The sequence below is a fragment of the Brassica oleracea genome, chromosome C9 (assembly GCF_000695525.1).
Source record: "Brassica oleracea var. oleracea cultivar TO1000 chromosome C9, BOL, whole genome shotgun sequence".
Taxonomy (NCBI): Eukaryota; Viridiplantae; Streptophyta; class Magnoliopsida; order Brassicales; family Brassicaceae; genus Brassica; species Brassica oleracea.
The window spans coordinates 30,057,047-30,069,318 of NC_027756.1; positions in this window are offsets into that span (position 1 = coordinate 30,057,047).

The window sequence follows — 12,272 nt, forward strand, 5'->3', positions numbered from 1 at the left end:
GTCCTTCGGTTAGCTTGGAGTCGATCTTGAGATGTCGGATCTGATTTCCTTCGGTTAATGGCACCTCGTCCATTTCCCCTACCTCCGGTTCCTCGGTGTGACGAGCCGGAGGTTTGCTTTGTAATTGCTATAAGACCTTGGTCTTTCCCTTCAGAGTGGTCTAATAGCGGGAACGGGAATATTCCTGATCCCTTATGATCGCCTTTATGCCCCAGGGTGTAGGAAAATTCACCATTTGGTGAAGAGTCAAGGGGACGGCCCCCATTCCGTGGATCCAGGGCCGTCCTAAGATGGTCGTCCCATGATCATGTTGTAGGACGAATCGCAATCAACCACGAGGAACTTAGTTGACATGTTGACTCCTTCGGCGTATACGGGGAGGGTTACCTCCCCAGCGGTTTGTTTGACTTCCTCGCTGAACCTTATAAGGGGGGTTATCCTTTAGTCCCAGGTCCTTATATGCAGCCTGGAAGATGATGTTGCCTGGGCTTCCATTATCTTCCAGTATCCTTTTTACCAGGCAGTTCGCTACAGTGAGCGAGATAACAAGGGCGTTGTGATGTGGAGTGAGGACTTTCTCCTGCTCCTTGGCCGTGAAGCTTATCTTGTCTGTTCCCAGGAGCAGACGTTTTGGCTTGGCTGCCTCTAGGTTGTGCTTGGCGTTCCAGGTGCTTTTCTTCGCGGCTGCATGGCTTATGTCGCTAATTTCCGAACCGACCGAAATGACATGAATCACTCGGTCCTGTTGCGGTGGTGAGACGGGGGCAGCTTCAGCGAGCTTACTCGTTGTCTCCTTGCTTAGATGGCTCTTGGCCTTCTCAGAAAAGAACTCCTTGAGGTGCCCTTTCCTAAGCAGCTCGTTGACCTCGATTTTTAGCGTGACGCAATCCTCTGTTTTGTGACCGTGGTGTCGGTGGAAGTCGCACCAGAAGCCAGGGTTCCAGAAAGAGTCGGGGGCTTTCATCTTCTGAGGCCACTTGACCTGCTGGCCCAGCTGCCTCAGAACATTGATCAGCTCCGGCCTTGAGACGGAGAGGTGAGATATGTCTGGCCACGTGGACACTGCCATCCCCTCTGCCTTCTCAATCGGCCGGTTCTGGTACTTGCCCCAGCTTCGGTCTCGTCTGATCGCCTTGGGATCTTGCTTTTGCTGAGCCTTGGCAAGGCTGGCGACGTCTTCCTCCCATTTGACATGCGCCAAGGCTTGAGATAGGATGTCTTCCATAGTTTTGCACTGATATTTGGTCAGTTCCTTGTAGAGGTCTCCGTCGGGGAGCAGACCTCTCTTGAAAGTAGAGATAGCAGTGGGGATACTTCATTCGGGGATAGCCACCTTTTTTTATTGAAGCGGGCTATGTAGCCTCGCAAGGGTTCCGCTCAGTGCTGGAGGATTTCATAGAGGCTGTCGGAAGTATTCTCCAGGTCCCTGCTGCTGGCGAATTGCTCTAAAAATTTGTCGCTGAGAACCGCGATGGAGGCTATGGACCTGGAGGGCAAATTGATATACCATTGCAGAGCAGGTCCGGTCAAGTCGCCGAAACTCTTGCACATGGTAGCTTCGCGTGACCCCTTTGGGAGTGCAACGGCAAGCATCCTTTGTCGGTATAGGGCGACATGGTCATTCGGATCAGTGGTGCCATCGTAGGCCTTTATGCTGGGGAAAGAGAACTTCCTGGGCATCTCGTTCAAGGTGATCTCATCCTTAAAAGGAGTATCAACATAGGAGACGGGGTTGCTCTTCCGGATGGGGGGAGCTACCCCTGGGAGTCTCTCTACCATGGACTGCATGGGGTTGAGCCTATCGGAGAACATTTGGTGAAGGTGAGCGATCATAGGAGACTCCGTTCTTGCTGCTCCGTTTGATGTTTCCTTATCAGGTTCGGGCTCCGATTCGCTGTCCTCCACATCATAGGCCTGAGCATCCTTGGCCTTTTATTATGCATCCCCTCTGGCGCCGTAGTTGGGGGGTTCGCGCCTGTCTCGGAGTTGGGTGTTTCCAGAGTCGACATAGGGCGAACCCAAGTCCGGAATCGACGCTTCTTGTTACTTGCCGCGTTAAGGGATTGGTTTTCGTCTCGGAGGGTGAGATTCTCCAATTCGAGCTGGCTGAGCTTCTCGGCGCTCTGCTCCAGTTGCTTGGAGTGTTCGTTGAGCTTTTCCTTCAGGATCTGGAACTCCAAGGAAAGCTCGGGATGGGTCTCTTCTCAAGTTCGATGCAACCCAGTTATTTGACCTTGCAGATCGTCGATTTGCCTCTGGATTTCGGCTTCTCTCTGGGTAGCTTCGGGTAGCTCGTCGTGCTCATCCACCACCATGATCACGTAGTTTAGATTACTCCCCTCCTTCTAGCGCCAAACTGTTAGGGGATTTTTGTGTAGGATATTTGTGAGTACTACGGAAAGATGGACAAGGCTGGTATTTGTATAGATTTCGTGAATATTTATAAAGAAGAAGGTGGAAAGAGACGTTTTATTAGATCAAAGAGCTGAAACTACAACAATTTGAGTAAGAACCCTAGTTTTACCTGGCTAGCTCTAATCTCTAAGTCTCCAAGTGTCGATCTCTTGCTTTAGGGTTTAGGTTCCCTTTATATAGTCTTCCTAAGGCGGGCCTTAGTCAGTTGGAGTAGGTTAAACTCTTCCATATTCAGAAATATGGAAGGTTCTCCTTATCAGAAGTTTTCCATTTCCCGGGGGAAGGGGTGATCCTGGGACCTGACCCGGAAAACTCTATTGCGGGGAACCTGGGTTCCTTTTAGCGGGGATCCTGGGAACCAGGGTTCCTTCCAGCGGGGATCCAGAGGCCGGTGTCCTGCCAGGGGCTGGAGGTTAAGTATTTTTCACCAACAGATATAAACTATAAAACCAAAATCAATGGAGTTCCAAGAGGACTCTGAAGGAGTTGCTTTCTTCTCTCCTAACCTAGAACTATGAATATAAGAAAGCGTAGCCGTCAACAATGGCTTAAAAAAATACATAAATAAGGTTTTAGCACCGTCGATCGACAGTCCTTCATCTCCTCGACAGCTTCCTCTCTCGAGGCTGACAGACCACTCTTCAGTAAAACAGGCATAACTTCTTCTATAGGATGCTGATTGACCTAAAACTGGTGGCATTGGAAATCTAACTCAAATATCTATCTTGTGTCCAAATATGGGCTCAATATAATGGTGTGAAGGTCCCCATCCATAGCTAGACATCTGACGCGTATGTGCAGTTCTGCACTCAAAAGGCTCCAAAAGATACCAAAATCACCACTTTACTCCAAATCGTCCCTGAACCTGTAAACGCTCTAAATAGACTCTACATCGCATTAAATATATCTTAAAACACCTGTATACCATGGCTAATAATGGGTAAAATCCATAGTATATCAAGCCACCATTGAGAAGATGTTGTTTCAAGGATTGGTACCAAGCACGGGGAACTTGCTTAAGTCCATAGATCGGTCTGTTGAGTTTGCAGACATGATGTGGGGTGTCCTTGTCAACGAAGCCTGGTGGTTGTGTCATGTAAACTTCCTCATTCAAGTGGCCTTGCAACAACACATTATTGATGGCCAATTCGTTAATATTCCAATTCTTCTTCACTGCAATGTCAATATATGTTCGGATGCTAGTTGACTTGATTACAGGTCTAAAGGTTTCAGCATAATCCACTCCATATCTCTGATTAAAACCGTGAGCTACAAGCCTCCCTTTGCGTCGAATTTCTTTTCCACTCGGTAGGTATTTTGTGGTGAAAAACCAACGGCAAGTGACTAGATTATGTGTAGGATTTGGTGGAACCAAGTCCCATGTTCTGTTCTTTATCATGGAATCAAACTATATTAAGGCAGCTCGTCTCCAACCTTCATCTTTTAGAGCCTGTTAAATGGTTATTGGTTCAGTAGATGGGGATTTCAAGAGGCTGCGGTGAGGGTAAGTTTCTTCATCGGTTTGGTGATATTATTTTTGGAACGAGCTTGCATCCGATGAATGTTATTTGGAAGTGAGGTATTGGTGTTTATGGCAGATGAAGTCGGAGGATTGAAATTTTGTATTTGTAGTGAAGAAAATATATTTGTGGGCTGAAATTTTTGGGCCATGGTTTTTGTGCGCCGGGTTTTAGATAGTCAAATTTGGAAGTGGGTTTTTCTGGACAGTGGATCGCAGCCCATTTTGAGTAGGAGCAGTGGGCTCAGTGACAGAAGAAGAAGACGTCAAAGATGGAGAGACAGAAGGTAATACCTGAGTGTTCGGAGTCAGAGATGGTGACGGAGCTTGATTGTCTAGGTGAGGATCCAAGCATGAGGGGGGGGGGGGTACCGAAATGGCGTGTGAGCTCAAGTGTGGGAGTGTAGGTGACGGTTCGGCGTCGAGATTTTGAGAAGAGGTCTCAGGTTTTGCAAATGGGTATGTCGCCTCATCAAATTAGACGTGTCTAGATGTATAAATGCGACTAGTAGCCTTGTCAAGACAGTAATAGGCGCTCTGTGTGAGAGAATAGCCCAAAAACACACTGTCAAGATCGATCATTCAACTTGTGGCAGTTATATGGATGAAGCCAAGGATAGCAAGAACAGCTGAAGATCCGGAGGCGATCAAGATTGAGTTTGGTTCCAAATTTTTTTTAAAACAGAGACTGAAGTTCAAGAACTGTTGTTGGCAGTATGTTGATTGTATAGACCGCTGCAGCAAAGGCGAATGGCCAATACATCTTCGGCATTGAATCCTTAGAGAGCATTGTGAGGCCAGTTTCGACAACATGTCAATGCATCCTCTCTACCAAGCCATTGTGCTCTGGAGTATGCGGGGGAAAAGTTAGGTGCGAGATACCATGTTATGAAAGGTAAGACTTCAATGCCAAAACCTCTCCTCCATTGTTTGTAAATAGAGGGGTGATGCGTTGTTGAAAACGGTTCTCAACAAGTCCTTTAAATGCAATAAAGACTTCTTTAATCTGAGATTTTTGTTTAATTGGATACAACCAGGTATACCGAGAGTAATGGTCTACAATAACAAGATAACACTTGAAATTGTCTTTTGAAAGGATAGGTCTTGTCCAGACATCACTGAACAGAAGTTGTAATGGTCGGTTTGAAGTGAAACTAGATGTGGAGAAAGGTAATTTATGGCTTTTGTTGGTCAGGCAATGACAACATTGTTGGGGTCAATATCGGTTACGACTAAATCAACGTCGGAAAACTTCCCGAGCAAATCTTCTCTTCCATAAAAATAGAAAGAAGTCAAAAAACAAAAAAAAAAAACCGAAGGTCTAATGGTCGGCTCATCGAAACGGACGAGCTGGATCAACCGCAGGATTCAGCTCGGCCGTTCGCCGAGCTGGACTAGTCCAGTTCAGCGAACAGCCGAGCTGGATCAACCGCAGGATTCAGCTCGGCCGTTCGCCGAGCTGGACTAGTCCAGTTCAGCGAACAGCCGAGCTGGATCAACCGCAGGATTCAGCTCGGCCGTTCGCCGAGCTGGACCAGTCCAATACGGCGAACGGCCAAGCTGGATCAACCACGGAGTCAGCTCGGCTGTTCTCCAAGCTGGACCAGTCCAGTTTGGCGAACGGCCGAGCTGGATCAAACATGGATTCAGCTCGGCCGTTAGCCGAGCTAGATCAACCACGGATTCAGCTCGGCCGTTCGCCGAGCTGGACCAGCCCAGTTCGGCGAACGGCTGAGCAGAATTGACCAAAATCCGTCTTCACCTCGTCCTTGTAACTCCTCTCCCGAGATCGTATCAAACTCGCTCTTGTTTCGTCATGATCAGAGGAATCGTCGGAACTTTAGGATTTAAAAACCGCAAGAACTCGTTTTCTCGAAGAACATTCGGATTGATCGTATAAAATGGCAACGGTTAGCTGAACAGCCAAGATTGCCTATGCTATACAAGGAATTTGAATGTTTTTCGAAATCGACGTCGTTTCGGAAGCGTTCTTTTTTAAAAATCGTATGAACGTCTAAGTCGGAAAACGGCCTGAAAGGGGCGAGAACACGACAAAAATCCCACTTATGATTTTATGGAATCAAGCCAGTCGTTACGAAGGTGTATCACTTGTTACCCAGAAGGAGATAAGTGTCAAGTTCGGAGGATAAATGTCAAGTTTTCGAAGATAAACACAGAGATTGAAGAAAAATGGAATATTTCCGCGAAGCGATAAACTTGACCGAGGGCAGAAAGGGAAAAGGTAAACCGCCTTAGAAGGAGTATATAAGAGGATTGAAGTTGAAGGGGCGCAAAAAAGGAGAAGAACTACTCAGAGCAATACTTAGAGCAATTTTAAAAAATTTCCGTTTTTGTATTCGAGCTGCGACTCAATTAGGTTTTCTGCAGTTTTAGGTGCTAGAACTAGGGATCCCGCCGGCAGCTCTCGTAGCCAAGACCCTTACCTTGTTGTAACGCTCATACGCAGATTCGGAATAATATAAATTTTGTTCTCTTTTTGATTCTCATATTTTTTCGTATGTCTTTTTGTGTTCTTGATTGCTTGACGTGTGGTTTAGCACATATCCGGGACCTCTGGGAAATTAGGGCTTTCCTAACTTTCCTAATTCAACAGAAATCGACAGTGCGAATTTCGGTTCCACCAACGCTCGATCAGACCTGTCAGCTCACGATATCAACAACCAACAAACTCGCGACGGCGATGCCCTCGACGACAATGTTGGAAGCACTCCAGCAGCGAACGTTACCGCGGTTAACCTCAACACCGCGGCGTTCGAGGAGGTCCAGAAAATGTTTTTGACTTTTGAAAAAAAGTCCAAAGAATTGGACAAGGTCATGAGTTCTCTCGCTAAACAGGTCAAAAACCTAGCAGCAAGAACCAAAGCCGTCCTTCCGCGTGGAACCACCAGAACTCCTTTGGACCGGTCCGGCAACGCGCAGGGGAAAACGTCAGGGCAAAACACCGAGAAATCACTCATGTGCCAACGCAGAAAAACCCAGGAGATCTTCCCCCTCTTATGGAAGACAAGGAGGAAGGAGAAATTGAGCGCGTCGACGTAGATTCTAGCAGTCAGTCCGAACCTACGGATGAAGACACAGACGTGCATCCACGTCGTACAAGGAGTCATGCGGCTCAAGATGATTCCCAGTTTGATAATCCGATGACCGAAGAAGAAGAAGCTATATTATGGGACGGAGAAAGAAGAATTGGTCAGGAGCATACTCGGAACGCTCGCGGTCATCTCATGAAAACGGCTGCGGAAGTCAGAGCGGTGAAATCTCAGATTCACCACGCTACTATTACCGCGCCCGAGATCGATCTGCTGCTCGAGGAATCTCGAAAGAGGCCCTTTACTACCCGCATCACCGGACCTAGGGTTTTGGATCCTGGAAAGATCAAGGTAACGCCTTACGACGGTACCACCGATCCCAGGGGACACCTGCAGGCTTTCCAGATCACAATGGGGAGAGCCAAATTCAGAGAGAGTGAAAGAGATGCCGGCGAATGTCGCCTCTTTGTCGAAAACCTCCACAAGCAGCGCTCGAATGGTTCTCTCGCCTGAAGCTAAATTCCATCAGAAGCTTTCGCAAACTCGTCTCAGAGTTTCTCAAGCAGTACTCTATGTTCATAGACCGAGAAACCTCTGATGTCGATCTCTGGAGCATGTCCGCGACTTCATAAAATGGTTTAAAATTGTCATGGCCAGAGTCGGCGGGATAAGCGACAAAGTGGCAGTAGACACACTCGTAAAACGCTCTGGTACAAGTCAAAGTTCAGAAAGTGGATAACCTTGGATAAGCCGCGTACGATTCAGGACGCGCTCCATAAGGACACAGACTACATAACCATCGAAGAAGAGACGGACATCATATCGCAAAAACAAAGGCTCACAAAAACTTCATCGAAGGATCCCGGGTCGGATCAGAAACCTAAAAGGAGAAACCCTCGTAACGACAAAAACGTCCATCACGGGGAAGAGAAGACCCAAGGAGCGCATAACTACGCTATCAATTACGGACCAGAGCAAGGCCGGATGACGGGAAATACATGGACTTGATATCCGAATTTTGACGAGAATGCCTTCTGCGACTTTCATCAGGCCCGCGGCCATTCGACCATAAACTGCAAGGTTCTCGGTGCCAGGTTGGCCGCAAGGCTGCTCGCAGGAGAACTCGCCGAAGTATCTAGCTTAAAATTTCTCGTCCGTGACTCAGACCGCCCTCCAAGAAACAGTAAGGCCCCTCAAACGGAGAACTCTCTCCAAGGGAACCAATCAGGAGAAAAGTGCGGGAGAAGGCAAGACGAGAAGGGCAATGACAATAGTCGCCGCAGGGTCAATAAGATCATCGGAGGATCGCAGTAGTGCAGCAATACCATTTCCGCATCAAAGCTTATGAGCGCAATGCTGAGACAAGCGCAAATTCGCTAACCTGGTCCGCGCCTGACGACTTCCCGAAAGGAGCGATCACTTTCGATGAAGAATAGGCCGGCGGGATCGATCAGTGATATACCATGGATTTTACCCATTTTCAGCCATGGTATATGAGTGTTTTAAGATATAATTATTATGTTTTGGAGTCTTTTTCGAGTATTTACAGGTTCAGGTACGTTTTGGAGAAATATGGTGATTTTGGAGCCTTTTGAGGTGCAGATCTACACAGCCGCGTCAGATGTTTAGCTATGGATTGAGACCTTTCCACCTTTATATTTAGCCCATATTTTGACAAAAGATACAACTTTGAGTTAGCTTTCCAATAACGCCTGTCTGAGGTCAATCAGTATCCTTTAGAATAAGTTATACCCGTTTTATTGAAGAGTGGTCAGTCTGCCTCGCAAGAGAAAGCTGTCGAAGAGATGAAGTACTGTCGATCGATGAAACAGCATTGGTGTCAATCGACGGTGATGCCAGAATATGGGCTGAGCATATTTTATGACCTCTGAAACCCAGAAGCAACCACAAATTACCAGAATACCCTTGGACGACCTAAAACCCTAAGTACTACAACTCGACCTTTTATTTGAGAGAGTATAAATCACTCCTTGGGGTAATTTGAGTGATTTCAAATTTGGCGCTGTTGCCGGGGAGCTTTGATCGCCATTAGATCTTGTTTAGTTAGATTTACTCTAGGTTTTACTACTGATAAAAAAAAACTGATAAAAAATTTTCTTGTGTTTCAGGTACATACATATGAGTACGAGAAGCAGCAAGGGAATATGGCTCTTACTGAGCCAATGGATTTGGAACGCGTGATCCACAAGTCTAAGAGGGCAGTCGACACCCTCCAAGCAGTGATTGGCAACATAGAAATCCAAGCATCGATCGACACTATTCATCCCGCGTCGATTGAAATCCAAGCATCGATCGACACTATTCACCTGACGTCGATCGACACTGTTCACCTGACGTCGATCGACACTGTTTAACCTACGTCGATCGACATTGTTTAACCTACGTCGATTGGCACTATTCAACATGTGTCAAAAACACTGTTCATCCTATTGATCGAAACTGTTCATCCCGCGTCGTTCGACACTGTTCACCGAGACACTGTTCACCGAGACACTGTTCATCATGGTACGGTTCATCCGTTGACCGACACCACTTGTGTGGAGACAGAGAGGGTCGAAGTGCTAATACTTAAAGTTGGCGAGAATGAGATGTTAAGAGACGAAGAAAGTCGCACTCGCAACAGCGCATGACAATTGATTAATGCTCAGGGTGCTGTGATCCCTGATGTGATTGTTGTTGCTGAAATGAATGACTTTTACCTGAGCCGAGAGTGGCATGATTGGGTAGGTTAAGACCCCTTTCAGGGTATTCCTCACCAAGATCCCAGAAACCACATCGAAGAGCTTGAGGATCTCGTGTCAAGGAGTGAGCAGAATGAAGTGTCAGAATACCACATGCTCTGCAAGATCTTCCCCTATTCTATCTCTAGGGATGCATTCAGCTAGTTCAGTCAACTACAGCTACGATCTCTAACCATCTGGGAGGACATTGAAAGAGCCTTCCTATACAAATTTCTTGATGATGCTGAAGCAACTCAAGAAAAAGAGAAGAATGATAAGTGGGATAGGCTTGTTGAAAGTTGGCAGATAAAGAGGGAAGATCAGATTCTGAGACAGTTGCTCGACTACATTATGATAGAGGGTGATGAACAACATGAATCTGGAGAGCTGAGCAGAGTAGAAGAAGCCGACATTAGTGACACGAGCTCAGCATCGATCGCCATTACAACCACAACGTCAACCGACGGTACGACTTCAACGTCTACCGACGGCACGACCTCAACGTCTAACGACCGTACGAACATCACGTCTACCAACAATACGACCTCACCGTCCATCGACGGTACAAACTCAGAAACGATCGGCAGCACCTCAGCAACGATCGACACAGACATTTGTTATTGATCGATACCACTCGAAATTCTTAAAAGATCGAGTTGTCCTCAGGACATTGCAGACTCGACACTGAAGAGCATTGATATATCAAGTTGTGATCCTACCTCAGATGGAGACAGAGAAATCACCATGGAAAATTTCTTGGAGCTAGAAGAGTTCTTGGAGTTGGAGGATGGAGAAAAACTTGGAGACTTGGATTCAAGTAGAGAAGTCACTATGAAATACTTCTTAGAGCTGGAGGAATGGCTTGAAGATATGGATCAGAATTCAGAGAACAAGCTTGATGACGATGAGCATACTTCAAGAGGAGATCTGGAGACTTCGCCAAAGGCTAACATCAATCGACGCCAACATGATGAAATCGATCGATATCCACCCTACATCAGCGATCGACATCCACCTTAAAGCATGGATCGACGGCATCCACCCGACATCAATCGACACCCACCTGATGATAAAGATCAACACTCATGGTTGGACGAGCTACCAGGATACATAGTTGAGCTGGAACCAGTTGAGGAAAGATTACACAAGTCTGAGGCCTCACACAATGTTGACTCCAAACATCTGAGACCACTTATATGCGCAGAAGAAGCTGTTGGGTTTCACAAAAGTGTGAAGAGGATACATGACCCTGTGAAGTTTGTGGTTCCTTGCGCAGTATTTGAAATTGAATTTCATATCCCACCAGATAAAGGTGTGCATCTGAGTTCTTACATTGAGGTATTGGATGATCATCAGCATGTAGAAACTTCTCAGAGAGGGTTGCGATTTAGAGATGAAATCGATAAGGGCCCAGCAGAAGCAGCATCGATCGACACCGACCGGATACCATCGAACGACACCACATATGAAATATCGAACGACATCAACAAGCCAGCATCGATCGACACTACAACTTCAACATCGATCGACACTATCGCTGCATCGTCGATCGATAGCGGACGCGTATCAAAGCATAAGGAGTTCAATCTGTGTGGAAACCTTTTTGATGGAGAAACCACCACGCGATCAGACAAGTCTAGGGGAAAGAAGAGGAGGAATTGGAAGAAGAGGAAAATGACCAAGAAAGGTTCTCAGTTATCATTGATTCCTCGCTTCTTAGATGGTGTCAGGAAATCCAGACTGTGCAATATTTGCTTCAAACAGCCATATGCAAAGCTTCGAGCGCTCCTTATTGCTGAGATGATAGACAAAGGAGAAGAGTCTATGGAGGAGGCTTTCACACAAGAATGATAAAGCTTCATAGAGCAGACATGGAGAATTGTTTTCGAGCATGTTCTCATTCTCATCCGGACTAAATCAGATCTCCAAAGTCAAGCTAAATGACTATAACAAAGCGCTGAGTGGGAGGCAAACCAGTATTAGGTAATTTCTTTCAGTTTATGTTAGATTGTTACTAATTTTTGTTTTTATTTTTATGCAGGTCAAAAAAAAAGTTAACAGTAACGACGGTACTGTAGCAGCGCCGAGTGACACTATAGCAAGAAAATTGAGCAACACTGTATCAAGAACATCGACCGACACTGTAGCAGAAAATCGGAAGTTATTGTAGCTGTGATATTACCAGGGTTAGTATAGCAGTCACTGTTGATAGACCATGGATTTTACCTACTATTAGCCATGGTTTATAAGTGTTTTAAGATACATTTATTATTATATAGAGTCTATTTAGAGTATTTACAGGTCCAGGTACAATTTGCAAGGAAATGATGTATTTGTAGCTATTTAGAGATCTTTTGAGCTTCGCTGGAAGCAAGAGATGGTCGACGGTCGCAGTTCAATATCGACCGATAGTCACCACCAAATATCGATCGATGTCAATTCCCTCATATCGATCGATTATGAAGCCATCCGAGAGTTAATGAAAAATTAGAAGATTTCAAGTTTCACAAAAGTCTCAATAATTACATCATTAGTCCATGGCCGCCT